The sequence below is a fragment of the Lytechinus variegatus genome, chromosome 1 (assembly GCF_018143015.1).
Source record: "Lytechinus variegatus isolate NC3 chromosome 1, Lvar_3.0, whole genome shotgun sequence".
Taxonomy (NCBI): Eukaryota; Metazoa; Echinodermata; class Echinoidea; order Temnopleuroida; family Toxopneustidae; genus Lytechinus; species Lytechinus variegatus.
In genome coordinates this window covers 96,616,980-96,643,987 of record NC_054740.1, presented here as the reverse complement: position 1 = coordinate 96,643,987, position 27,008 = coordinate 96,616,980, and the positions used below count along the sequence as shown (strand labels likewise).

At 36.2% G+C, this 27,008-nt stretch overlaps 1 long non-coding RNA gene across 1 annotated transcript; it reads left to right on the top strand.

Moving 5' to 3' along the window:
- Window positions 1-869: 869 nt before the first annotated feature.
- On the top strand, window positions 870-20,094 carry LOC121429679. Its single transcript, XR_005971956.1, has 3 exons — window positions 870-915; window positions 18,606-18,732; window positions 19,718-20,094. It is a non-coding gene; the product is annotated as an uncharacterized LOC121429679 (long non-coding RNA).
- The last annotated feature ends 6,914 nt before the right edge of the window (window positions 20,095-27,008 follow it).

The following is a 27,008-nucleotide window of genomic DNA, read 5'->3' as shown; positions in this document are numbered from 1 at the left end:
TTCCTGTGCTTGCTTTATACTCTATTTACACATGGAACTAACTGCATATTGGTGGTTTGAATTAAAATTTTCTACTGGCTTGGGCGATCCCGATCCGTTGACCGCTAGATAGACAGATTTTCGACACTTATAATTTCCTTTATCGGGTGAAGGTGGGTTCTGAACAATGACAAAGAAAATTATAATTGGTATAGTGTCGAAAATCTGGCGGTCAATCGGATCGGGATCGCCCTAGCCACTAACCCGTCTCTGTGGTCTTGTGGTTAAGGCACCAACGTTCAAAGCTGGGGGCCTGGGTTGGATTCCCGGCAGAGACATTTTTTGGGGCATCACCAATTTTTCCAAAGTGTAGATATAACATATATATATATATATATATATATATATATATATATATATATATATATATATATATATAAATGTTTATATATATGTTTGTATATATATGTTTGTTTGTATGTTTGTTTGTATGTATGTATGTATGTATATATATATATGTATATATATATATATGTATATATATATATATATATGTATGTATATATATGTATGTATATATATATATATGTTCTATATATATGTTCTATGTATATATATATATATGCTCTCTCTCTCTCTCTCTCTCCCCCCCCCCCCCCTCTCTCTCTCTCTATATATATATATATATATATGTGTGTGTGTATGTGTGTGTGTGTTTTATATACATATATATATATATATATATATATGTTCTATTACAAATCAATAAAAAAAAAATCATCCAAGGCTTCGTCTGACGCATACAGATTATACTAATACATGTAGTATACATCTCTATGGTCGACGTCGATGCCAAAAAACAAACAGCGCCCGCTATGGCCAGCACAGTATTATTATGCTGCTCTATTAAATCAATGTGGATCGACAGTCGAAGAGGTGAGTAGTTTTAATTTAACTTTTTTTCACCATTGTTACGGAGGTAACCTTAATATTAGGAGCTATAAATGTATTTAAAAACTTCATGTTATTCGCCGTTAAACACAGTTTTCCGAAGTCTAGATCTAGCACTGGAATGATGGAAGGACCATAAATAACATCGTTTTCCCCTTCTCTCCGCGTGCACATCCACATCTTTTGGCACGCAATTCTTATGCACACATTTCAAATGAGGATTTACCACGATTTCGTGATACATGACCTGGAATTGCACAGGGGATATATAGCATCATCAGTGTATGGGGGGGGGGGACCTAAAGCTAGGCACTTTGTTTATGGCAAGTTCCCCAACTGCGCACATGCATATCCGCGCGATTCGAGTAAAAGAAGATCCGCGATGAACACAGAGTTTACACATGCAATACACAGACAGATATTCATTAAAAAATCAAAATGGTGGGAAAATAATTTTTATTTTTGTGCATTTCATGTGATGGCTTCATCAAAATGCAGCCTTTCTCATCAGAATCCCTGAAATGGTGTGCAAAGCGAAAGGGTGCGCAGACATGGGGTGCCTTTTTTGTTTTATTAATCTGAAAATTACTGCAGAGGTTTTTTCTAAAATTCTAAGAAAATTATGTTTTCACATTTTTATGAGATATCTGGTACACTTACGCAGGGCTCCACAGGCCACACTAACCCATTTTTTCTACTGGTCCAACCTATTCATGTCGGACCGATAGATACCCAGTTTTTCAAATTTTTACTGGTCCGAACCTAACATCTACTGGTTCCAAAAAATAAAAAAACATTGAAAATAAGCTGCAAGTTTATTTTTCTAGCCTTTCGTTACCCCTCCCCCAAAATAAAATGAAGGACAGAAAGAAAGCAAGACAGAAACGAAGAAAAAAGGAAGGAAGTAAGGAAAAGAAAGGATAGATGTGAAGGAAGGAAAAAACGAAAGAACTAAAGAAGGAAAGGAAGGAAGGAATAATGAAGGAACAAAAAAAAGGAAGGAAGGATGGAAGGAAGGAAGGAATCCAGAAAGTAGTAAAGGAAAGAAGAGCCAATAAAAAACAAGCTGCAAGTTTATTTTTCTAGCCTTTCGTTACCCCTCCCCCAAAATAAAATGAAGGAAAGAAAGCAAGACAGAAACGAAGAAAGAAGGAAGGAAAAGAAAGGATAGATGTGAAGGAAGGAAAAAAAGAAAGAACTAAAGAAGGAAAGGAAGGAAGGAATAATGAAGGAACAAAAAAGAAGGAAGGAAGGAGTAAAGGAAAGAAGAGCCAATTGAAAACAAGCTGCAAGTTTATTTTTCTAGCCTTTCGTTACCCCTCCCCCAAAATAAAATGAAGGACAGAAAGAAAGCAAGACAGAAACGAAGAAAGAAGGAAGGAAAAGAAAGGATAGATGTGAAGGAAGGAAAAAAAGAAAGAACTAAAGAAGGAAAGGAAGGAAGGAATAATGAAGGAACAAAAAAAGGAAGGAAGGAAGGAATCCAGAAAGTATTAAAGGAAAGAAGAGCCAATAAAAAAGAAAGGGTAAAAGGAGAGATGGACAAAAGAGAGGAAGGATTGAAAGAAGGAATTAAGGAAGAAATAAAGGAAAGTTAAAATGATAGATAAAAGGAAAGAAATAAATGAAGGAAGGGAAAGAAAGAAGCAAGCAATATAAAAAAAGAAAAGTAAAAAAGAACAGATGATAGGAAAAAAAGACAAAGGAAGGAAGGAAGCAAGCAGTCAAAAAGAAAGGAAAGGTAAAAGGATAGATTTAACAAAGGGAAAAAGGAAAGAACAAGACAGATAGAAGAAAGGAAGGAATGAATGTACGAGAGAAAGGGCTGAAAGAAAGAAATTTAAAAAAAAACAAAGGGTTAATAAATGATGGATGGAAGAAGAAAGAAACAAAGAAAGTAACAAAGATTGAAGGAAAGAAAAAGGTAAAAGGAAGAAGAGAAGAGATGAATATAGATGGACTCAAGAATTAAAGAAAGAAAAATATCAAGAAAGAAGGAAGGAAGGGGAGAAAGAGAGAGAGAAAAAAGAAATAGAGAAAAATATTTTTTTAAAGGATAGAAAGAAGGAACTAAAGAAAAAAGGGAAATTAAAAAAGAAAGACAATAAAAAAAAATGAAAGATTGAAAAGAAAGAAGTAAAGAAAGATAAGCAAAAAACAGAGAAAGAAAGCTATAACTATCATAAATAATTTATCAGTTTATAGCTATGAAAGAAAGTCAGAAACCAAGTGTATCAACACACGCATCAATGCATATGTGCTATTATGGGCTGTTATGTATTCAGACGATATCACCCAAAACCCGATCTGTTTGAACCAAAACAGAAGTGAAAATTTCTCCTTTTACTGCTTACAAATGACAGAGTTACTCAAATTTTTTGGAAATATGGACATTATAAGAGCCTTTCATGAGTATGAACCGTGAATTTTGACAGTTCTGTGAGAGATTTCTGCCAGAGTTTAGCCAAGCTTCGTTCGCACAGCCAGTTGAGAATTTACCATGTGGGTTGTGTGGCTGGCTACATGTACAGTGTATGCTACTCTAGTAACAGTTCCGTGCGATCCATTCTGTGTGTATTCTGTGTGTGAATGACATACCGTAAGTAACGGTGTATTAACCGCACCCGTGTATTAACCGCACCCCCGACTTTGGACTAAAAAAAAAAAAAATCTTACATTTACATGCATATTTGAGGTACGAAGAAACAAAATCTAAGTTTTTAAGATTTCAAAGTATCCAAAGAGATTTATACCGGTATGCGGAAATCTGCTGTTCTTGATCAATTCATCTACAAATGTTAGAAAGAAAGAACGGTCCCGACAATATTGGCGACTTACACACTCACCTCACAGTCACAGTGTACACGCACACACACAGCACTGCCATTACATTGCAAACTACGATACAGTACCAGTCATGCCAGTACATAAAATTATGATCTGTGTCTTTCCAAGCGTAGGAGGAAGAAACATTCACATTTCTTGCATCACAACCTCACAATCACTGTCAGAAATTTGATGTCTTAGCATGAATTTTGGATACGGGATTACAGGAAGGTTCAAGAAACAAAAAATTGACATTTTGTCCAGTTGTTTTTTACGGCTTCGTGCCGTCTCTCTCGTGCGTGGTTTACATGGTATCTTATGAAAAACAAACAGGAAGGCAAAAAAAAAATCTGGCGCGAAACGGGACTTTGAATAGCGCCAGCTTAAGTCGCGCTATAACCACATTCCAACGCAATCTCTAGCTAAGCAGCAAGCTCACTCAACTCTCGCTCATCGGTGACAAAAATATTACCGAGTATGCTTGGCGTCTCTTTTAAATTAGCCAGGGAACTTCACTACTTTGAATCGAGAATAAAGTCAAAATTAGTGTCATGAAGGTGGGTGCGTTTGTTATGGACAACATTTAATTAAGATCGTTCGCTTCCCATTACCCGCGGCTCATACCCCTCTAAACGACATTGCCTGGGCGGCTACGCCCAGCCACTCGATGTGTTGTGAACTGGCAGACATCGTACATGTACGGGAGGGGTTACGGCGGGCTGGCTCGGACCCGTCACCGTGTATAAACTGCACCCCTGACTTTTGCTTCTATCCCGCCGAGAAAAAGGTGCGGTTAATACACCGTTACTTACGGTAATTTCACGGGGGAAATGGTTTGCAGTGAATTTGACCATTTCTGGAAAAGTAATTGGCCTAACAATGGTTTTAATTACTGGGGGGTGTTTCACAAAGATTTAAGTATGACTTAGAGTCGCACTTAAATACCGAGTTGCGTACGGTATGAAAGGCTTGACCGCATTGGTCAGATTGTGTCATGAGGACGCGCACTAATGCGTATCTATCAATAAGATCGCGCGTTGCATATCATGTACGAGTCGGCATTTAAGTGCGACTTAAGTCATGCTTAAATCTTTGTGAAACACCCCCCTGGTCATGTTGGACCCTTAAATCTTGCTATTTTTGGAAAGATTACTGGCCCGACAATGATATTTTTTACTGGTCATGTCGGACCAGTAAATCTTCCTATTTCTGAAAATCTACTGGCCCGACAGCGATTTTTACCGGTCAGGGACCGTCGGACCGCTGCTAATGTCGAGCCCTGACTTACGGTACTTATATAAGGAACATTATCATTAAGGATGCCACCCCAAAAATTGAAATGGTGTAAATCTAGTTTTAAATAGGTTAAATGGAATAAGCTTTGAAGCACGAGTAAAATAACACCAAGATCATCAAAATTGGACCAGGGGTTGCCGAGATACTGCCAATTCAAATTTTGAAAAAAAGCTGATTTCCTGCCAAAAAGTGGCCAAAATAGCAAAATTGTGTTTTTTGCCATTTTTACAGCTACCCATTTTAAAATTTGATGAAGTATAGAGGTTGCTTTTTCTTGGGGCACCTCACATGTCAACCACCAACAAGTACCTGAAAAATTGGGTCCAAACTACTTTTGGTTGTCATATTAACGGAGTTAAAAAAAATGGGGAAAACATAATTTTCGTTTCTGGGGATTTATTCAACAATATCTGACATTTTACTGTAATCCCCATGCACCGACGGTAAAGTGTCCGTGTGGGCTCCCATTTGTTATAACCGCATATATTCGTAATTCCAAAGCTTCGTAATTCCCAAGGTTCGGTTATTCCGAAGGTTCGTATTTCCGAAGGTTCGTAATTCCGAAGGTTCGTCAATCCGAAAACGAAATAAGGTTCGTAATTCCGAAGGTTCGTTAATCCGAAAACGAAATAAGGTTCGTAATTCCGAAGGTTCGTTAATCCGAAAACAAAATGAGGTTCGTAATTCCGAAGGTTCGTCAATCCGAAAACGAAATAAGGTTCGTTAATCCGAAAGCGAAATAAGGTTCGTAATTCCGAAGGTTCGTTAATCCGAAAACGAAATAAGGTTCGTTAATCCGAAAATTAAATAAGGTTCGTATTTCCGAAAATGAAAAATTATTCATTTTGGTAACAAAAACGGTGTTGTCATTACAAGATTACACGATATTATGCAATGACGATCGATGATACATGCATGTGTTGTGGCCAAAAGCATGTATTTCATTAAGAATAGGCGCCCTGATCAAGCATACATTGTAGGCTAACTTCGATTTTATCTGAGCAATTGCTGCCTAATAAAGATGCAGGGGATCAAGTGTGTTGGTCGCGTGCGAGTAACCTCTAGATAATAGGATTTGTATTGGAGGGGATGTCATTTTTAATAACAGCTTCTGCTGGTAATGAAAATAATACTATAATAATGATCCTTGTGAGATGTTGAAAGCGAGAATTGCAAGCTCAAACTAGTAGACATTCCATGTAACAAGACGTGAACTTAAAAATTCTGAGCAGTTTTTTTAATCGTGAGAAAGATGTGTATCTCTCTAAAGAAATTATTAACGCGAGGGCGAGTTGTAATTTGTTTATACACTGGCCTGATTTAAGGACTGCATTTAGTGACTCATGAATATAATATATATCTCACGAACTAAATATTGAGAGCGCGAACCGCAAGCTTAAAATTTGTGATATTCGACCTGAAAACTGGACATTTTATATTTTTTGTAACCAGGAATAGAATGAGATCCTCAATAAACAATACTTGATGCGAGCGAGAAACGTGAGCCAAAATTTTCCGATTTCCAACCTGAAAACTGGACATTCTAAGCATTCTTGTAAAAAAATAATAGCTGGGAGAACAGTTTTCAGAACTGAAGTGGCTTCCCTGGGTAAATAATATCTATATCATTATCATTCTAGGCCTACATGAAATTTCCAAAAGTTTGAGCACGTGATTCGCTCGCAACATCTCACAAGGATGCCCTTTTAACAGTAATTGACCAAAAAGGCGAATTTTACATCTTCAGATTTGATTTCTTTCCCCCCCCCAACCGCTTGCTCGCTACGCTCGCAGAAATGAAACGTAAATATATAATTTATCAATCAGTGATCACTTAAATTTTTTGCTCAATTCAATTACTACAAAACACACAACCTCTTTACACAGATGATAATCTCATGGTGAAAATATACGTTTGCACCAAATTGCCCCTATTGGCCCCTTTTTTTGCTTTGCCCCCCCCCCAAGGAAAATATATTCCACCGCCACTGGTTTAAACACGCATCTTCTTCATGGCTAACTGCAAAAAAATCTTTAAATGTCCCCTTTAGATCAGGTCAGAGCTTATATATATTTAAAATTTCTGTTTGCGATCTTGCTCGCAGTTATTATCTAAAGTTAGTTACATAGGCATTTCGTTTTGAAGATCACAAACATATTGCCCATCATATTAAAAAAAATATATAGCTCACGCTCGCATTATTTAAAAAGGGTTTATCATGCTATTACATATTTACTTTATTTTATAAGTATAAAGCTAATTATTGACTGTTAGGACTACCCTTTCAAAGAAACAAACAAAAATCAACTTTAAGCTGCCGATCGAGGAAAATGTGGCTGAAAAAAATATTGCCCCCACCCCTATTTGACGAAAGTTGGATCCGCCGGGAGGGAGGCAGGGGGCACTTGCACCCCCAAAATGAAATAAAAAACAGGGAAATGAATATTTTCCAAAATGGGAAAGTTCCTTTTTCAAAAATAAATATGCCGTTTTTCGTGTTTTTTCGAAATAAAATACTCTTTTTAAAGTATACAAGTTAAGTTTTCAGGCTGGAATATTGCAAATTTTCAGCTTGCGCTTCGCACTCTCATTCGATTGGTGAAATATGCATCCTAAAGAGGTCACTAAATGCTTTCTTTAACAGGTTCCTTTTCTGGTCAGTATGTTTAAGCTGCGTTTTGCGCTCGTGTTAATTTTTTAGTTAGATGCACATCTTTTTAATGACAACAGAAATGTGCTCGGATTTTTAAAAACTTATTTTCATTTTTCATTGAAATACCCTAAAGTTTTAGCTTGTGATTCACGCTCGCAACACCTCGCAATTATGCCATTTTAAGAATAATTGTCACCAAAAACGTTTTACAACTTCACCTTTGAATTTGTTTTACCAAGCCGCTCGCTCATTACACTCTCTCCCGAAAAATAAAGCCTAAATATACGTTTTGCCATAATAAGAAATCACTTCAAAAAAGGTTTTTCTCTACTTAATCACTATCAAACACACAATGACTTCAAGCAGATGATAATCTTAAGGGGAAAATATCACCAAAGTGTCCATTTTGACGTATGAGTTTCATTTTTTGGCTTTACCCCCCAAACGAAAATTCGTTCGGCCGCCCTTGCCTTCCCATCCTCATAACAATTGAACGGCAACAGTGTCCCCGCCCCATCCCCCTTGCCTCTGCTTTAACGAACCTTATTTCGTTTTTCGGAATTACGAACCTCATTTTGTTTTCGGATTAACGAGCCTTATTTTGTTTTCGGATTAACGAACCTTATTTCGTTTTCGGATTAACGAACCTTATTTCGTTTTCGGATTAACGAACCTTATTTCGTTTTCGGATTAACGAACCTTATTTCGTTTTCGGATTAACGAACCTTCGGAATTGCGAACCTTATTTCGCTTTCGGATTAACGAACCTTATTTCGTTTTCGGATTAACGAACCTTCGGAAAAATGAACCTTATTTCGTTTTCGGATTAACGAACCTTCGGAAAAACGAACCTTATTTCTTTTTCGGATTAACGAACCTTATTTCGTTTTCAGATTAACGAACCTTCGGAACAACGAACCTTATTTCGTTTTCGGATTATTGAACCTTCGGAACAACGAACCTTATTTCGTTTTCGGATTATCGAACCTTCGGAATAACGAACCGTCGGAATAACGCCACAAATGTTCGGATTAACGAACCCTTTTTCGTTTTCGGATTAACGAACATCGAGGTATAGGCAATTTACGTGTTTCGGAATTACGAACCTTCGGAATAAAGAACCTTCGGATTTACGAAGTGTAACCGTTATAACACCAGCACTTTTTTCAATCCAGAGTCCAAAGTTTGGAGCTATATAACACATCGAGGTTACACTCTAAGGATATATAAACTACAAATTTAAATTATAGAACTATTTAAAATAAGAGTAGTTTAAACGATATAGATGAAAATGCATGAAAATTATACTTTACCGATGTTTAGTTGGGAAAAGCACAGCCAAATCGATCCAAATGGCAGCCAAACTATGAAATATTTACAAATGAACGGAGAGGGCGTCAACAATTTACGAATGTGATATCGATATTGCATTCCACCAGCACACCTACAAGGCAATAATACGATATGATACACTACACGAAGACAAACGATACTAGTTATAATCGCGATATATCGAGACATTAACGATAATGACGTCATTCAAGATGGCAACTTGCAAGAAAAACCGTCAGGTCAGGAGAAAATGTCTTAGATGACAGATTTCTCAATCCAGTGGATTTTTTCAATAACTCCGGTCCAAGGTATGCAATTACTTAAGTTATTTATATTTCCCTGATAATGAAACTAGAAATTTCGCTCAAAAAAAAAAGTTTTAAATCGCGATCTATAACGCTAGTTCACTATACGCTGTCTGTAGCCCACGGGCCCCTAACTCTTCAGTCTATGTATGGTGAGTGGAGCCAACCTAGTTCAGCGGAACAACCAAAATGCAGAGACTGAAGCTTTTGGTCTACTATGGCACCAGAGGAAATTGGCAAAAAATGACTAAATCCAGCTAATTAATGCGAACTTATGCGAAAATGGCTTAGCATATAGTAAGGTCATCCTCCTCCTTCTACTTCTTCTTATTCTTCCTCTTTTTCCTCTTCTTCCTCCTCTTCCTCCTCCTCCTCTTCCTCTTCTTTCTCCTCCTCTTCTTCTTTTCCTTCTTCTCTCCTCCTCCTCCCCCCTCCCTCCCTCTCCACCTCCTCCTTCAATCCTGAAGATTCTTGCAGAACTTCGTGAAATGTGTAATGATCACAAGGGTAAAGTGCATGTGCCAAATATTTACAGGGGCAAATAAAAACCGGTATGGATCTGGCTGTTGTTGCCTTTCGTCAGTTGCAGACGAAAGGCTTCGGTTGATGGTGCTGTCACAACATTTATTGGGAGAGTGCTCCACATCTTGATGGTTCTGGGGAAGAAGGAGCATTAGTGTTGTTGGGTCCATGATCGTGGAATGAGATATCCTTGAGTGTGAACAGCTCTTGGTGATTAGTTCATTTGGTGATGTACATGTATGCATCAGAGTTGAATGGGACAAGCTCGTGGATCTTGTAGAACATCACAAGGCGAGAGAGTTCTTGTTGTTGTTGAAAGGATGTCCATCCTAGCTCCTGCAGCATCGATGACACTCTTGATATATTGTGATATTGATTCAGTGTGAATCTTGGAGGCTGATGGATCCCAGACAGTAGATGCATATTCCACCAAAGGTCTGATGGGTGACTCTAAAAAAATATGAATGATCAACTACAGTTTACTTTCTTTTTATACTTGGCCTCTATGAAATAACAAGGGTCTAAATATAATATATAAATATAACGAGACTTCTAAATATTTAGAAGTCACAATCATTTATTATTACTCAGGCTGGATTTAACCCCTGGAATATTTTTTTTTATATTATATGTACATGTATAATTAATTTGTTATTGTAAAGCGCATTGAAATGTTAATGGAATGCGCTATATAAATGTAACTTATTTTTTTTTTTTGAGCAGCAACATGGGATCTACTGTGAGTGCAGTTCAATACCATGTTAATGCAATATGCATGCAAGTCCCCTGCCAGTGCGGGTCCCTGTGGTTGTGGGGAAGGAGTTGAAGTCATTTTCGTCTGATATTTAGAACAGTCTGATGTTTAGGGGTTTTACTCTATGCCACTTTTAACATTTGAAAACAAATTATCTTTCACTAATTTATGGTAAACATTCTAAAGTTCATTAACCAAGAAGAAAATATCACAAAACTCACTAAGAAAATCCTGCCGTGTTTTCCGAACACCTCTTGATTTCACCGCCCAATGTAGAAGGGGTCCTAAAATTTAGCCTGAAGCTACGCACTTGATTTATCAATTTAAAAATATGTTCATATTATAGGAAAATTTGAAAATAAAGTGAATAAACTCAAATTCCTAACAGTTGTAGAAAAATTGAATAGGAATTGTTTGTCACAGTTCCCCACACAGAGTGCACATTTTGCAAGTGAAATTGCATGTGCGATGAATGGTGTGTAGCTTTTGTTTATGGTACTGGATCATATTACCCAACACTTTACATGAATTCAATCATATCACTGGATCATATTACCCAACACTTTACATGAATTCAATCATATCAAACACATTCTCATTCACCAAACATTCACCATAAATACAAATATACCTACAAAATAAAAATATGCAAACATTTTGCAAATTTTTCTTTTTTACGATAATCAGCTTCCAATTGGACTCCTTCGCATGTGAAATATTTTGGTCACTTGAAAAAGGTAGCCTATCGTATTAATGAACGTATGTTTTCTGTTGGAAACGTTGAGAAAACGATCACTAATGGGCTATTTTGAGCATATTTATTTTGAGAATACAGTGTATAAAGACTTTGAAGATATGTAATTGACCATTTTTCATCATCTTTCTATTTAACTCAAGTTCCCTTTGGAAGGATGTTGCAAAGTTTTGAGCGTATGAAATTATGATTAGATGTGTATGATGGGTGTGTTCGGTAATACAAGACCGGTTGGTAATACAATAAATCACTGTTTGACGGGGGGAGGAGCATGTCTGTGCACTTTAAACTTTAACTTGAGATTGAACAGAGATTTCTCAAAATTTGTATTGTTTCCTATATTTTGAAGTGTTATTAGTTGTTATAATTTGAAGGAAAAATTGATCATTTCACTTTGTGATTTAAAAGAAATTTACTTGGTACTTGGTAGGAATCCTCCAAAAGACGCCATAAAGGTGTTTAAACTGGAGGCGTGTTGTGTACGGTCACCAACTTAAGGTTCCGGTTTTAGGGTTTTTGGAGTGCTGGCTTACAGTTTCCTAAGGATGGTGTGGATATAACTGAGGAGGGGAGATGGTTCCAGTCTTTGACAGTCCTCAGAAAAAATGAGTTTGCATGTGTGTCTGTTCTGACATGTTTGATGTAGAATTGGTAATGAGCACAAAGTTAGATTGCGCTATCGCTGGTGTGCACAAAATTTTTATGTGCGCGCTGGCCAGCTTTTCAATTTAATGCTGCTGATATGGCTACTGTGACACATTGAAATATAGCCTACATGAATAACATAACGTTTGCCACTAGCGGTCGGCATATTACATGACATCATCCAGCTACGATTTGCAAGCTAATTTATGAATGAAAATATAGTAAGCATGCGCACTGCAAGCATCCCAGTGCCCCACACAGTATTCCATCAAAACAAGTGTGTATTCAATCAAAAAATGGTCTTTATTGATAATCAAACATGTTAACAATCATACACGAATAAACAGCAAAAGCTGGAAAGATCATGCTTACAAGTTGGTTTTGGCACATTATTAAAATACATAGTAAAATGCATTAAAAACGGTTATACATTTAAAAGTTAATACATTTTAAATAAGGCATAAAAGACAATGAACATGATGAATGGGTGAATGTTATGTAATATGATATGGCAGACTTGAAGGAGAGGAGACTGACACTTATTTAAATGACAAAAATAATTTTATAATGGGTTGGGGATGACCATTTGCATTGCCTTTCCTAGTCTACACACTCATCTTTTGTTGAGTATGTCTACCAAAAAAGGCAATGGACTGTTTTTAAATCTTGTGTTCTTATTGGAAACTGTTGATAGTTGTTTGTACGACAAAGAGATATGTTTATATGTTTTTTTTTGAGGTAGCCATGTCTTACACAATGGATGAGTTGAAAGTGATTTTGCAAATTTTTTACGTAGTGTCAGTCTTCTCTCCTCAAGTGTTGGTAAATTACATACCTGACATGCATTTGAGTATGTTATGTAATTATGTCCTTAGATAATTTTACATACTCTCCGTTGTATTCTTTCAATAGTATTATTTTGTTTTGCTGTAAGACTGCTGTGGAAAACTGGAGCACAATATTCTAAAATTGGTCGTATATAACCCATATATATTGTCACTAAATCCTTGAACTTTTTCAGTTTCCTTAACATATATAATTTTCTATTGCACCTCTTAACCAAGTCATCGACATGTAAATTCCATTTCAAATCAGATTGTATAATAACTCCAAGAATTTTGATACCGGTACTTTCTACATTACATTTAAGGCAGAGATATTAATGGCAAGAACCTCAGGAGTGATGGGGTTTTTCATAAAAGTAATATGTAAAGTAAAACACTTTGAGGGATTGAGTGACATATTATTTGATTGTGACCATGATTGCACTGAATTGAGTACTGACTGTACTTGCGAAGTGTCGGTTGATTTACGACATTGTACTAAAGACAAATCATCAACATATTTAAAATAATGTTTAGGAATATTTTCACATAAATCATTTACCATATAATTAAAAAAAAGGATCGGGCCAAGTCTTGTCCCTTGGGGCACACCGGCATGATTAACTTTATCAGAAAAGATTCCATGATATAATGTACATTGCTTGCGATATTCCAAAAAACAGTTCGCTATCACCTAGTACCAAAATCAACCTAGAATTTCACATTCCTATATTTAAATAAATTACATGTATGAAAGGTATTCTCGGATGATCTGCTTTCTCACTGATTCTGCACTATAAGCGTATTTTGATTACTTCTCGCTTTTCCGTCAAAATCATACAGAATAGCACCATAGTCATATCGTGTTCAGCAGAGTTTACAGAATCTATCGCAACGTGTACGAAGTAAACAGATCCAGGTTTCAGAGTGCACAGTGAAATTGCAAGAAATTGCCAAATCTCGATAACTTTTGAATGATACTTGACTAGAGCGATCTGATCACAAGCCAAGACCATTGCAAGTGTGGAATACGGGGCTGGATATCGTTATCACTGTCGATACTTTGAATATATTTTTGCCGAATAATTTTTGTGACCACGTGATCACGACGTGATCTGCGGGATTAACCAATCAAGGGTCTCCGTATTACTGCTGTGATCTGTGCGGAGCCTGGCAGTTTGTGCTGCACTGTCAATGGGCAACATTTTGATGTGTGTGATACAGTATTGCAGGGGGGAAGAATCCTCTATTTCCCCTTTGTGATTTTACCCTTGTCCGGTTATTGCATGGATAGATGGCTGCTGGATTTCAGCTAGATTTTGATATTAGACTCAGCTTCAAATCAATCATAATCTGCTCAAAATTAGCTCAAATCTTTGGATAAATCAAAGATTTTGAAAGCTCATTTCAAGTTTTGCCACATTCTGTTATCATTTTTATGGGAATTAGAATCAAAACTTTTATTAAAGGGGAAGTTCACCCTGACAAAAACTGTTAGAATAGCAGAAAAAATAATAAAAAATATTCCCGAAGGTTTAAGAAAAAATCAAAGAATTAAAAATTTATTAGAATTTTGATTATTTGATTTGTGACGTCATATGCGAGCAGCATTCCTACATTGCTAATGGTAAAAAATTAATGAAATCTCATTTTCTCAGAAAATTGAAAATGGTTTTTACTGAACCTATTGTATATCAATATACAAATCATGTCACACCCAATCATGAATAGAAAACAAAATTAAGTCATCAGGAACATACATTTTATATTACATAACATATGGGGCAGCTGCTCGTTTATGACGTCACAAATTCAAAACTTTGAATTCTAATAACTTTCTTAATCTTTAATGGATTTTCCTCAAACCTTCAGCAATATTTTTTAATCATTTTTTCAGCTATTTTTACAACAAACTCTTCTTCAGGGTGAACTTCACCCTGACAAAAAGTTTATTGTAAAAATAGCAAAAAACGTAGAATAGTGGTGAAGGTTTTAGGAAGATCCATCACAGATTTTAAGTTATTAGACTTTTAATTTTTGTCTGAATTGATAAATTTATTATGGTATTTTAAAAAAAATTGTACCTTTCCTGATGAATGCAAAAATGCAAAGGCACCCCCATTGTTTAAGAGAGGAGATCAATTTAAATTTAATGGCCAATAACCATCCCCTATCGATACTACCTGCTGTTGAAATATTATTGAATGAATACATGTAGTTCACAAACAACTTTGTGACGTCTAATTGCTAATAATAACAGAAGTGCAGTTCAGGTACTTCAGATTATGTCACTGGATGACTACAGCAGTTGGTGCACTAAAGAAAAATCTATTAGCAGCTACTCCTCCTGACCTACAGTTTTAGCAATCCCCTATTCAAAATTTTCTTCACTCACTTTTTGTCTCACATGAACGATATTCGGCAGAGACCTTGTGATCACATTTCCTGTAGTCTGTTTGTCTTATGACAAACAGTTTTTGTTCAACTTTCTCTCATTTCTATATTTCTGCATCAATTTAGTTTATTCTTTGTACATATGATCCTTGGGTAATACCAAATGTGTGTCCATGAGGATGATGAGGTCAAAGGTTATGTAGGGGTCAAGAAATCATATTACATATTTCATTGATCGTGAAATCAGGTGAGACATGTGGTTTGCGAAGCACAGTTTGCGAACTACCTTATTTAGGCCAGAGTCATCATGTTTATTTTAAGAAACGTTTAAATGCTATTAATAAACGGTAGTTACGGTGAATCGGCGGAGGTTACAAAAAAAAAAAAACCTCAAAAAGTTCCTCAAAATCGGAATCTCTTGACTCTGGACAACAACATATTTGCAATCGTTTGTCTGGTGCAAATCTTCGGATGAACTGCTGTCCCAGTCCACCGACGTTCAATAAAAGCTCAGCTCTCCATTGTGATTTGACTTGCATTTTCAAGGAATCGATGCGTTGAGAGAATTTCCCCCCCCCTGTAAATGCCTACCAAGACCCCCACCCTCCTGCACCCATTTGTGGTTTGCTCACTCTGTATTGGTCTGTAAGTGTGGTCACATGTCACATGCTCACAATCCCCCCCCCCCCATCCTAATTTAAAGCCAGTCTGTGAAGTTGACCATTTCTGAGCAACAAAGTCAGGACAGATGATTGTAAAAATTATATGATTATCTTTTTCTGCTCAGAGAAACGACTAAACAGGATAGTAGTCCATATCTTGATTTAGGGGGAAATCCCCCTTTTCTGCTGTCTGCTTTGAAAGCAGTCCTTTGTACTTCTTGGTGGATGGTACAAGTTGAAAAGTTTATGGACACACACTGAGTGAATAAACGGAAGGAAACATGATGAGAATGGTTATTGTTTTTATGCGATTTTATAGGGTTTATAAAAGGGGAGTTCTCAGTAACACACCAGGATAGCATACACAATTGAATTTTATTGAAATTGAATAATTGTATACTGTGTACATGTAGTTTTGTTTCTGAGAAAAAATAATTCTGAAAATACTTGTACGTGTACATGTAGGTGTCTTTTAGCTGGTAATATTTTAAGGTTTATTTAAATGTCAAGTCCACCTCAGAAAAAATTTGATTTGAATCAATAGAGAAAAATCAGACAAGCACAATGCTGAAAATTTCATCAAAATTGGATGTAAAATAAGAAAGTTAAGACATTTCACAGTTTCGCTCATTTTTAACAAAATAGTTATATGAACGAGCCTGAATACATCCAAATGAGAGAGTCGATGATGTCACTCACTATTTTTTTTGTTTTTTTATTGTTTGAATTATACAATGTTTCAATTTTTGCGAATTTGATGATTAGGACCTCCTTGCCTGAAGCACAAAATGTTAAAATAATGGAATTCCACGTGTTCAGGGAGGAATGAAACTTCATTTCACATGACAATGATGAGAAAATAAAAATATTTCATATTTTATATAATAAAATAGAAAAGAAATAGTGAGTGATGTCATTAGTTCCCTCATTTGCATACTGACCATGATGTGCATATAACTATTTTGTGAAATGAAGCGAAACTTTAAAATGTCATAACTTTCTTATTTTACATCCGATTTTGATGAAATTTTAAGTGTTATGCTTGTTGAAATTTTCTCTTTTTATTCAAATCAAGTTTTTGTTGGGGTGGACTTGTCCTTTGATATTTTAGACTATTAGCCAAAGGACGGTTCACAGGTAAACTGATTAAAACTGGTGTTACATTGCCTGCAATGATAATTTCAATGGTAATTAATCAACTACAGTATTGTTTGTACCATGTAGTGGCCTAGTACCACCATGCATGTCTGATAATTGTGAACCATATTGTCTACTATCCATAGACAGAGTCTCAGTGGCTACATGTGTGCTCAGTTCGAGTCAATGTGTAGCCACTGAGACTCTAATACCGTGTTTACACATTGACTCGGCTCGGGTGTTGAATCCGCGAGCCGGGTTGAACACTGCGAAGAAGGGATCAGAGATCGCGTTTATACGTACATATAAAAAGGCGAGTTCAACACGGCTCGCGGATCTCGAACGGAAGAAGAATTATGACGTCGCAAATTAAACGCGGGAAATTCACCGCCGGAATCGAATCTTGTCCGTGCGAACAACAACAATGCCAAAAGTGAAAGCGCGCGCAGTGTCCTGGTCAAGAGAGTTCGACACGGCTTTCTGTTTACATACGAAAAAATTGCCGAGTCTGACTCGGCTCGCGGGTTGAAACCTACGATTTTGGCGGATCAAAAAAGCCGTGTTCGACACGGCTCGCGGATCACACTGATTGCGTTTACACAGTATAAAATTGCCGTGTTGAGCACGGCTCGCGTGTCGAACCCCCGAGCCGTGTCACTGTGTAAACACGGTATCAGTGGCTACATGTGTGCTCAGTTATGGGTCTCTCTAACCCCATACTGCTTCTTTAGGGCAGAAATAAAAAAAGAACAATGTTTCTTTCGTAGAATATTTTTTTGTTTGTTGAAGTTTGACATTTCTATATACATGTAGGAATTCGCCTATGGTCAAGCAGTTTGGTGTTAGAAGTACAATGTTATTGACCAAAATAACTGTTTCTGCATATCTGCAGTATGAAAGGGAAACATTTCCAAATTAAAAGCTGTTACATGTATTAGAGGGAAAAAGACAATCTGACACATAGATACATGAAAGTTTGAGCTACATGTAAAATATGAATGTTTAAAAGTTGAAAAAAAATTGTAATCACATTACCTAATGGAAATTTCAAAGTGGTCTGATTGGTGATGTCGTATTGATATCAGACAATGACTACTCTCCCATACTCATCCAGGACCAACCACTACACTTAAATAATGAAAAGGCTAAAATTTGAGTATTTTTTAAAGTTTGATTTCAATCTAATTTCTGACATTAGGACATAAAACAATACATGTTCATGTATGCTTCCTGTGTTATATTATGATTACTGCCCCAGGGGAATGGGTACTTTCGGAGAAGACCACCATTTCCTGATTTGACCCTGCTGCTTGATTATAATTTACATGTACATGTAAACAGTTGCCAATTTGAAGTTCACATCGTCATAGCGATATCAAGTTTAAAACAGCCCTCGTTTTGTTATTGCTTGTCTGATTTATTCAAACTTTCACCATTCTGTTTTCAAAATACCAAGGTTAGATTCCCCTCTTTTACATTCATGTACACAGCCTGTATATCAACAACAACAACAACAACAAAAAAGTGAGCTTGCATGCAGTACTAACTAGTACCCATCTTTTTCTGTTAGGTTATTTTACAGAGTTATGGCAGTTTCCTACTAAAAGACTGTTTTATAACTAATCCTGGTGGAGAAGAACATGCAGTAATCTTCAAGAATTCTTGTATCAAGAGCTTCACATTTGTAGTACATGTAGGTAAGTGTCATTCTTTTTAAATTATGATTTTCATATTTGAATGCTTGAGCACCCACAATACGACACCAACCACAGACCCACTGCATGAAGCAAAACACTGCATTTATCCTAAAATGTTCAGCTAATTCAATGTGGAGAATCTAACCAATTTGAACAGAAGTTGATGCATTGTGGGTCTTTGCCAAAACTATTAGAGATTATTTCACAATATAAATGTGGGTTCTCTTGTTCATGTGCTTATTGATTCTTATTAAATTATGTTTATGACAGTATAAAATAGATTAGAATCCCCCTTTGTGCATGTGCAATTCACTGAAATAATAAATCTTTTTGTCCTGCTCCTTTATTACTCCCATTTGCAACACATAATTAAAAAAACTTCATAATAACAAACTCATTCATAAGTATATTTAGGTACATTTTTTTGTTTTAATGAATTGTGTTTTAAGATTGTGATTCCAGCTCACCTGTAGGTAAAAAGAGAAGAGCACTTTTAGAATTTGTTACATGTCTATTTTATCATTTGCTTTCATAATGTTATACATGTACATGTAGTTTTACAAGACATTTATTCTCCTCTTCCAAGAAAAGTAAAGTGTGAAAAGTATGTGTATGTATAGCTGCTTGTAGATGTAGATTTTTTTCCTCTGTATTTTTCCTGTGTTTAATTTTGATATCACAATTTGAAAAATGAGCTCATAGATTTTCTTTCATTTTCCGACAATAATCAAGTTAACCTGCAGGCTTTGCTCCGTGCAATTTTGTAAATGATATTTTCATAAAGTTTTCTGGAATGAAAGCTATTGGGGCTGTTTATCTCATTTTGTGTGAAATCTGCAATATAAGTGCTGTTTTGAAAAATTGCTTGAGGCATGTTTACTATGTGAAATTGATTTATGCTTAGTAACTTTCAGCTAGGGATTGTACATTAGATTGCAAATCTTTTGTTTGTCTGAACAACATTTTCAATTCTCTTTCAATACAGGGACATAGGGGAGCCGGTTTTCAAACATTTCAACTGACAAGAATAATACAGCTTTGTATTTTGCTTCATCGTTTGACACAAGGTAAAAATTCTACATTCTATTTCATCTCCCGTCCTTTATGGGCTAAATTATTATCCTGGACATAATTAGATGTTTATCTGTTTAATAAATGATTTACTACTGTTTGAATATTCAAGGCAATTACATGTAAGTTTGGTCTGCTTGTAAAATTAACCCCGAAACTAGTGGATTTTTCAATAGTAAAATTTTGTGATTTGAATGAAGTTTCAGCAGAAATGATATTTCTCCTTAATAATAATAATACCGTAAGTAACGGTGTATTAACCGCACCCGTGTATTAACCGCACCCCCAACTTTGGACTAAAAAAAAAAAAAAAATCTTACATTTACATGCATATTTGAGGTAAGAAGAAACAAAATCTAAGTTTTTAAGATTTCAAAGTATCCAATTCCAAAGAGATTACCGGTATGCGGAAATTTGCTGTTCTTGATCAATTCATCTACAAATTAGAAAGAAAGAACGGTCCCGACAATATTGGCCACTTACACACTCACTCACCTCACAGTCACAGTGTACACGCGCACACACACAGCACTGCCATTACATTGCAAACTACGATACAGTACCAGTCATGCCAGTACATCAAATTATGATCTGTGTCTTTCCCACCGTAGGAGGAAGAAACATTCACATTTCTTGCATCACAACCTCACAATCACTTTCAGAAATTTGATGTCTTAGCATGAATTTTGGATACGGGATTACAGGAAGGTTCAAGAAACAAAGAAATTGACATTTTTTCCAGTTGTTTTTTACGGCTTCGTGCCGTCTCTCTCGTGCGTGGTTTAAATGGTATGAAAAGCAAACAGGAAGGGAAAAAAAAGCTGGCGCGAAACGGGACTTTGAATAGCGCCAGCTAGCTTAAGTCGCACTATAACCACATTTCAACGCAATCTCTAAGCTCATCGGTGACAAAATATTACCGAGTATGCTTGGCATCTCTTTTAAATTAGCCAGGGAACTTCACTACTTTGAATCGAGAATAAAGTAAAAATTAGTGTCATGAAGGTGGGTGCGTTTGTTATGGACAACATTTAATTAAGATCGTAGTAATCGCTTCCCATTACCCGCGGCTCATACCCCTCTAAACGACATTGCCTGGGCGGCTACGCCCGGCCACTCGATATGCTGTGAATTGGCAGACATCGTATATGTAAGGGAGGGGTTATGGCGGGCTGGCTCAGACCCGTCACCGTGTATAAACTGCACCCCCGACTTTTGTTTCTATCCCGCCGAGAAAAAGGTGCGGTTAATACACCGTTACTTACGGTAGACAGTTCTTGTATAGCGTATATCACAATTATGAATAATGTCTATGTGCTTCCAAAGGTCTTGAATATTATTACCCCTGCTGTAGCTTGGCAGCTGTAATTTTATAAAGTTTACAGCGAACACGCATTTCAAGGAATTAATTCCTGCCAGGTACCCATTCACCTCACCTGGGTTGAGTGCAGCACAATGTGGATAAATTTCATGCCTAAGGAAATTACGCCATGGCTGGGATTCGAACCCACAACCTTCTGTTTCACAGTCCATAGACTAATCCACTGGGCCACAATGCTCCTTGATGCTATTACAGATTTTTGTCTCCCCTGCATAGCAGATTGAGACTGCCTGCACCGCTTTTCCGACAGCGGCGGCGTCAACATCAAATCTTAACCAAAGGTTAAGTATTTAAAATGACAGCATAACTTAGAAAGTATATGGACCTAGTTCATGAAACTTGGATGTAAGGTTAATCAAGTATTACTAAACATTCTGCCCGAGTTTCAGGTCACATGACCAAAGTCAAAGGTTATTTAGGGTCAATAAACTTAGACCATGTGGGGGAATCAACATCAAAATCTTAACTTAAGGTTAAGTTTTTGAAATGCCATCATAACTTCGAAAGTATATTGACCTAGTTCATGAAACTTGGACAGAAGTGTAATCAAGTATTACCGAACATCCTGCCCGAGTTTTGAGTCACATGACCGAGGTCACAGGTCATTTGGGGTCAATGAACTTTATCCAATTTGGAGGTATTTACTCGATTTGGTGTGTTATGAAAAATACCACTAAATGAAGTCATGGGGGGGAGTGATATCAATGTATTAATGTTCAAAATGTCTATCCAGAGTAGAGGGAAGAAACCACTATAGATGGTTTCAGACCGCCTCGATGTTCGTCAGTTCCAGATATTTTGGTAATGTGAAATCAAACTACGTGTAATTTCCCCGAAAGAAAATACCCGCCAAATAGTAGGTACAGTACTTGGCAAAACTACGAGAACTTTCCAGGGGATTTTTCCAAGGTCGTGGGTATTTTGGCAATCTGAAAGCAAAGTACGAGAGCTTGTATCCCATAGATCACCGCGCTAAGTGAATTTCCGGTGCATAGCGTGCGCTGTTCGATATATATATGCATATATGCATGGATATGCGAGGTGGGCCAGCATGGCCGGCCAGCCAGCCCCAGTGCATGCAGGGATAAACATACATACACTTTTCATGCGACGTGACTCGGGGTTTGGCTCGGCAGTTGATTCTTCTTGAAAAAAAACTAGTTTTACGAATAAAGGGTGGTATTTACCGGTATTCTACATTTTCATACCAGATGACATCGCACTGGAGTGGGTAGGCCACCAAGGACTTAATTTCAATGTGGAGAGAAATCTAGTGCAATTGCAGATGATCAAGGGAACAAATGATTTGCGCATACGATCAAGTATTGTTAGTACGTGCTAGAGCTAGGCCGGCCGCAGGCGGATCTCCCGCCCCGGCTGACCCACAATCGCGATACGTACCACTGTTGAAAAGCATGCGCTTCTTCGTCTGCTACCAGACAGTACTGCGCATGCTCATAACTTTGAGAAATTTCCCAGAAGAGTGTATTTCGGGGCGGTCTGAATGGGGAACAATTTTCTGGTATTTTTGAGCATGAAAAAATACTCATAATTTAGTGGGATTCTTGTGATCGAGGCGGTTTGAAACCACCTATTGTGTCTTATTGGGTATGGTGTTAGAAATGAATATCTCACCATACAGAGTATGTGTCCATGGCAAGTTGTGGTTTATGGAAATTTGTTCAGATTCAAAATCCCACAAAATATTCAAGGAGAAGAAAACACATCCCACCAGCATTCATTGCCTGGTCTTATAATAGAGTTGTGGCTTTAAGAAATCTAGGTTTAGTCAAAACAGGGATTACTCGTAATGTCCTGAACTTTAGAGGTACATGTAAGATATATGCTGACTAGTAAATGAGAAAAAAAAATTATTATTTAACTTTATTTATTTTGGCATCCCATAATTGGAATAGTCAAGTACATGCAGTTCATGATCTGAATTTACCTTACACCTGTATTATCTGGATATTTCATTTTATTTTTATTTTTTCTTTTGTTTTTATTTTCATTTATTCATTTCTTTTTGATTTATTGATTTATTTATTCATTTATGTATTTATTTATTCATTCATTCATTCATTTGATTGTTTGTTTATTCATATCTATTTTGGGGGAGGAGAAGGGGTTAGTGATTAACTATGTTTTTTTGTGCGTGTGTTGAAACTGTAATAATGTTTATTGCGTGCATGTACATGCATTTCAGTATTCTTTTTCTGAGCAACGATACATGTAGGCATTAATATCACAATCAAGTTTGAATACTGCTGAAGCAATTATCAAATGATGCATTTGTATATAGATTGAATAATGACAAAGTTCATTCGGCAATCCAATTAAGAAGAGTGTTTTCTAACAACACGTGAAGTGATGGGTATCCATACTATAGCATGATAGATGGGATGGGTGATGATCAAATTTGGTCACTTTCATAATTTACAATTCAAATGAGTACACCAGAGATGCAGCCGTTCTCTTGGGCATCTCTTGGGTGTAACCATTCTACATTTCTTGTTCAATGCCGTAGTAAAATAAAGGGCAGGGATGAGACTCTTTAATTTTTTTGGGTGTGTGTTTTTATGGGTGAATATACGAGGATGCAAAAGCTGAACAACAGAGGTAAAAGTGCATTAAGCATTGTCTTCTACAAATATACAAGATTACAAGGCCGCAATTATTATGCCTCGGCCCAACTGTCCCCGAGAAAGGTAGTTGCTGGAGGCATTTAGTTTTCGGTCTGTCCATTTAGTAAAATGAGAAAATTGGTTTATCTGAAAGAGCAGTTCTTCTACATACTTCTACCATCTTAGCTGTAATTCTATGTACATGTACATGTAGTTTTTTTTTCCAAATTGAGACAATGAGCAAAAAAACATGTTGCCTTGTGTGATTACCAGCAATTCTGAATTTTATATACAATAAGGTGCATTCAAACCAATTTGATCGGTGCATTTAAGGTGCATTCAAACCAATTTGATCGCTAAAATACCTCTAAATCTAGAAAATATACATGTACGTTATCTTTAAAATATCAAAAAATGAATGGGTGATGATCAAATTTGGTCACTTTCATACTTTACAATTCAAATATGTACACCAGAGATACAGCCATTCTAGGTGTAACCGTTATTCATTTCTTCTTGTTCATTGCCATATTAAAGATAAATTCCAGTTTTGGTAACGATCTCAAAATGACTTTTGACAGAATCTGATATAATGACCACCCAAGTGTCTGTTTGTATGAATAAAAAATATGTGCCAAAGGATTCTGGAAGAAATTGTGTAATTGCTGAGAAATAAGCAAAATAAGCGAGGATTCGGTCACTTCCGTTGGGTCTTTATTCCAGCAATATTAATACACTGTCCCACGTGTGTCTATCTGTGTTGGTGATCTTTAGTGTGAACATGTTTTCAACAAAATTTCAAGATTTCACAAAGTTCAGCTTATGTAACTACCATATCTAGATCCTCGATAATATTCTGACAATTAAGCCTGATTTTGCAGACTTTCTCATGAAATCAGTGTTTACTGCAACTACTGGCATTTCTCTTTAAACGCAAGGGCAAGGATGAAACTCTTAATTTTTTTGTGTGTGTATTTATTGGTAAATATATGAGGATATGAAAGCTATAACGATAGAGGTAAAAATGCATTAAGCGTCGTCTGCTATAAATATACAAGGCCGCAATTATGCCTCAGCCCAACTAGGTAGTTGCTGGAGGCATGAAGTTTTTGGTAGTCCATTTTTTAGAGTAAAGAGAATATTAGTTTATCTGAAAGAGCACACTGTCTACATACTGTCAAATTTGTTATTGTAAATTTGAATAAAAGACAAAATACAATAGTATTTGACATATTTGCTGAATATGATGGAAAAATCTGTCACATTATTTCATTTCAATAGGCCAAATTTTTTTGGGCTCACTCGCTGGCTACTTTTTACAAATTTTCCCACATTGCTCTGTTGTGGCCCCTCAAAATGTTTGGTTCATTATGCAACTGCGTTGAATAAATGTTGTGTAAAGCTATATACTCTATATACCTGCAACTTGATTAAAAAATAGTGGCAATCCGTAAGGTTTAAAATGGATTTGATATCAAAGAGGTCTCCGCCCCGAACCAATCCTGCATAGCACTGGCGTACAGTTTGAATGGTTGGGCCATGGCCCCCAAAAGTTCTACAACCAAGAACAAAAAAGAACAAAAAGTAGAGTTTAAGACATAATGTTGTCAAGAAAAGTGTCAAGAAATATCATGAAAAGGTGATTTTTTTTCTTGCTCGCTCGGGAGATATGTTGAGCAGGTTTTTTGGCACATGTTCCATACTGTGCTCCTCTCTTTTGCACACAATCCTGTTCACAGTGGCTTACAGACCCCCCAAAAAAGAAAGGAAAGAGAGAAGGGTGAAATATATTATTTTTTTAATATTATTTCAAAATCTATCACAAAATTGGACTTTTGTGATAATATTGTCAAAATTTTTGCTCACTCGCAACTTTTTTGTAAATTATAAAATCCGTCTGATGTGCCATACATGTATGTGGCCCCCTTAAAAATTTTGACACATACCATGACATGAACAGGAAATTTTTGCTCTTTTGTCAGTCTGAATGCACCTCACATGATAAAAAAACAAAATTTGCATCAGAGAAAAATAGCTTTTAGATAATCATAGTACACAAGGGCAGTATCCAGGTATATGATGTATAATAATTAGCTCATCGGCAATCAACTTCAATATTACAGAAGATGCGTACTACTCTTTTTTTCCTGGATGATTGGGTTGCATTATGGTAATTTTGATAATGGAATTGGGAATTTGTTGGAAAATGATAGAGAATATTGTATGGTAGCATTAAGGTTGTGTGCACAGTTCATTGCATGGTTTGTGAAATTCCTTTTTCATGCTATACTGGAAATAACATGCCAATTATTAGTAAGAGGAAATGACTTGGTTTTACTTTGTGAGGTACCCCTTTTCTATTGTAATTTTATCCTATATATCATTAGGTCCATCTCCTTCAAACATATTTTTTAAATTACCCCGCTATTTCTCTTGTAAAACATCTTAATCAGAAAAATCTCCAGCATTATTTGTGATGAAATGCATGTTTTGAAAATTCTTAAATTTTATGTTATAAAAGTGAACATTTCTTTTTTTCTTAATCATATATTTATACAGAGTATGAACTAAAGTAATACAGAACTTGTTTTCATTAACATCAGATTTTTCTCTATTTTGTATTCATATCAACTGTTGTTAGGGTGGACTTATAATGTTAATGCAAGTTACTGTTTTTACTAGGTCTTATTTTCATGCGTGCTTCCATGACTTTGTACAAACAATTGACAGATCACTTGTGTGGAATGAATAGCAGAGAAAGGAAGGTTGGTTTGGTAATAAAATGATGATTATAAATATTAAAGGGATACTCCAGGCTGAAGATATTCATATTCCATGAATAGATTAAAATTCAAAGAGCAAAGTGCTGAAAATTTAATCAAAATTGGATAACAAATAACAAAGTTATTGAATTTTACAGATTTGTATTATTCCAGTGAAACAGTTCCAAGGCATGTCTTCATTAATATTCATTAGGTGGGCTGATCATGTCATATCCTCACTTGTTCTTTTGTGTTTTATCATATGAAACAAAGTTAAGTCAAAAATTTTCTACCAAGAACTAAAAAAAATGGATTGACAACTGAAAATGCATTAGTTATTTGAATGAGTCTAGGATCAGAATTAGATTTTGAAATCGAAGACGATAAAGAAGATGAAGAGGAAGGAATTCTAAGTTCAATTGCTAGTAGCAGCGAAAT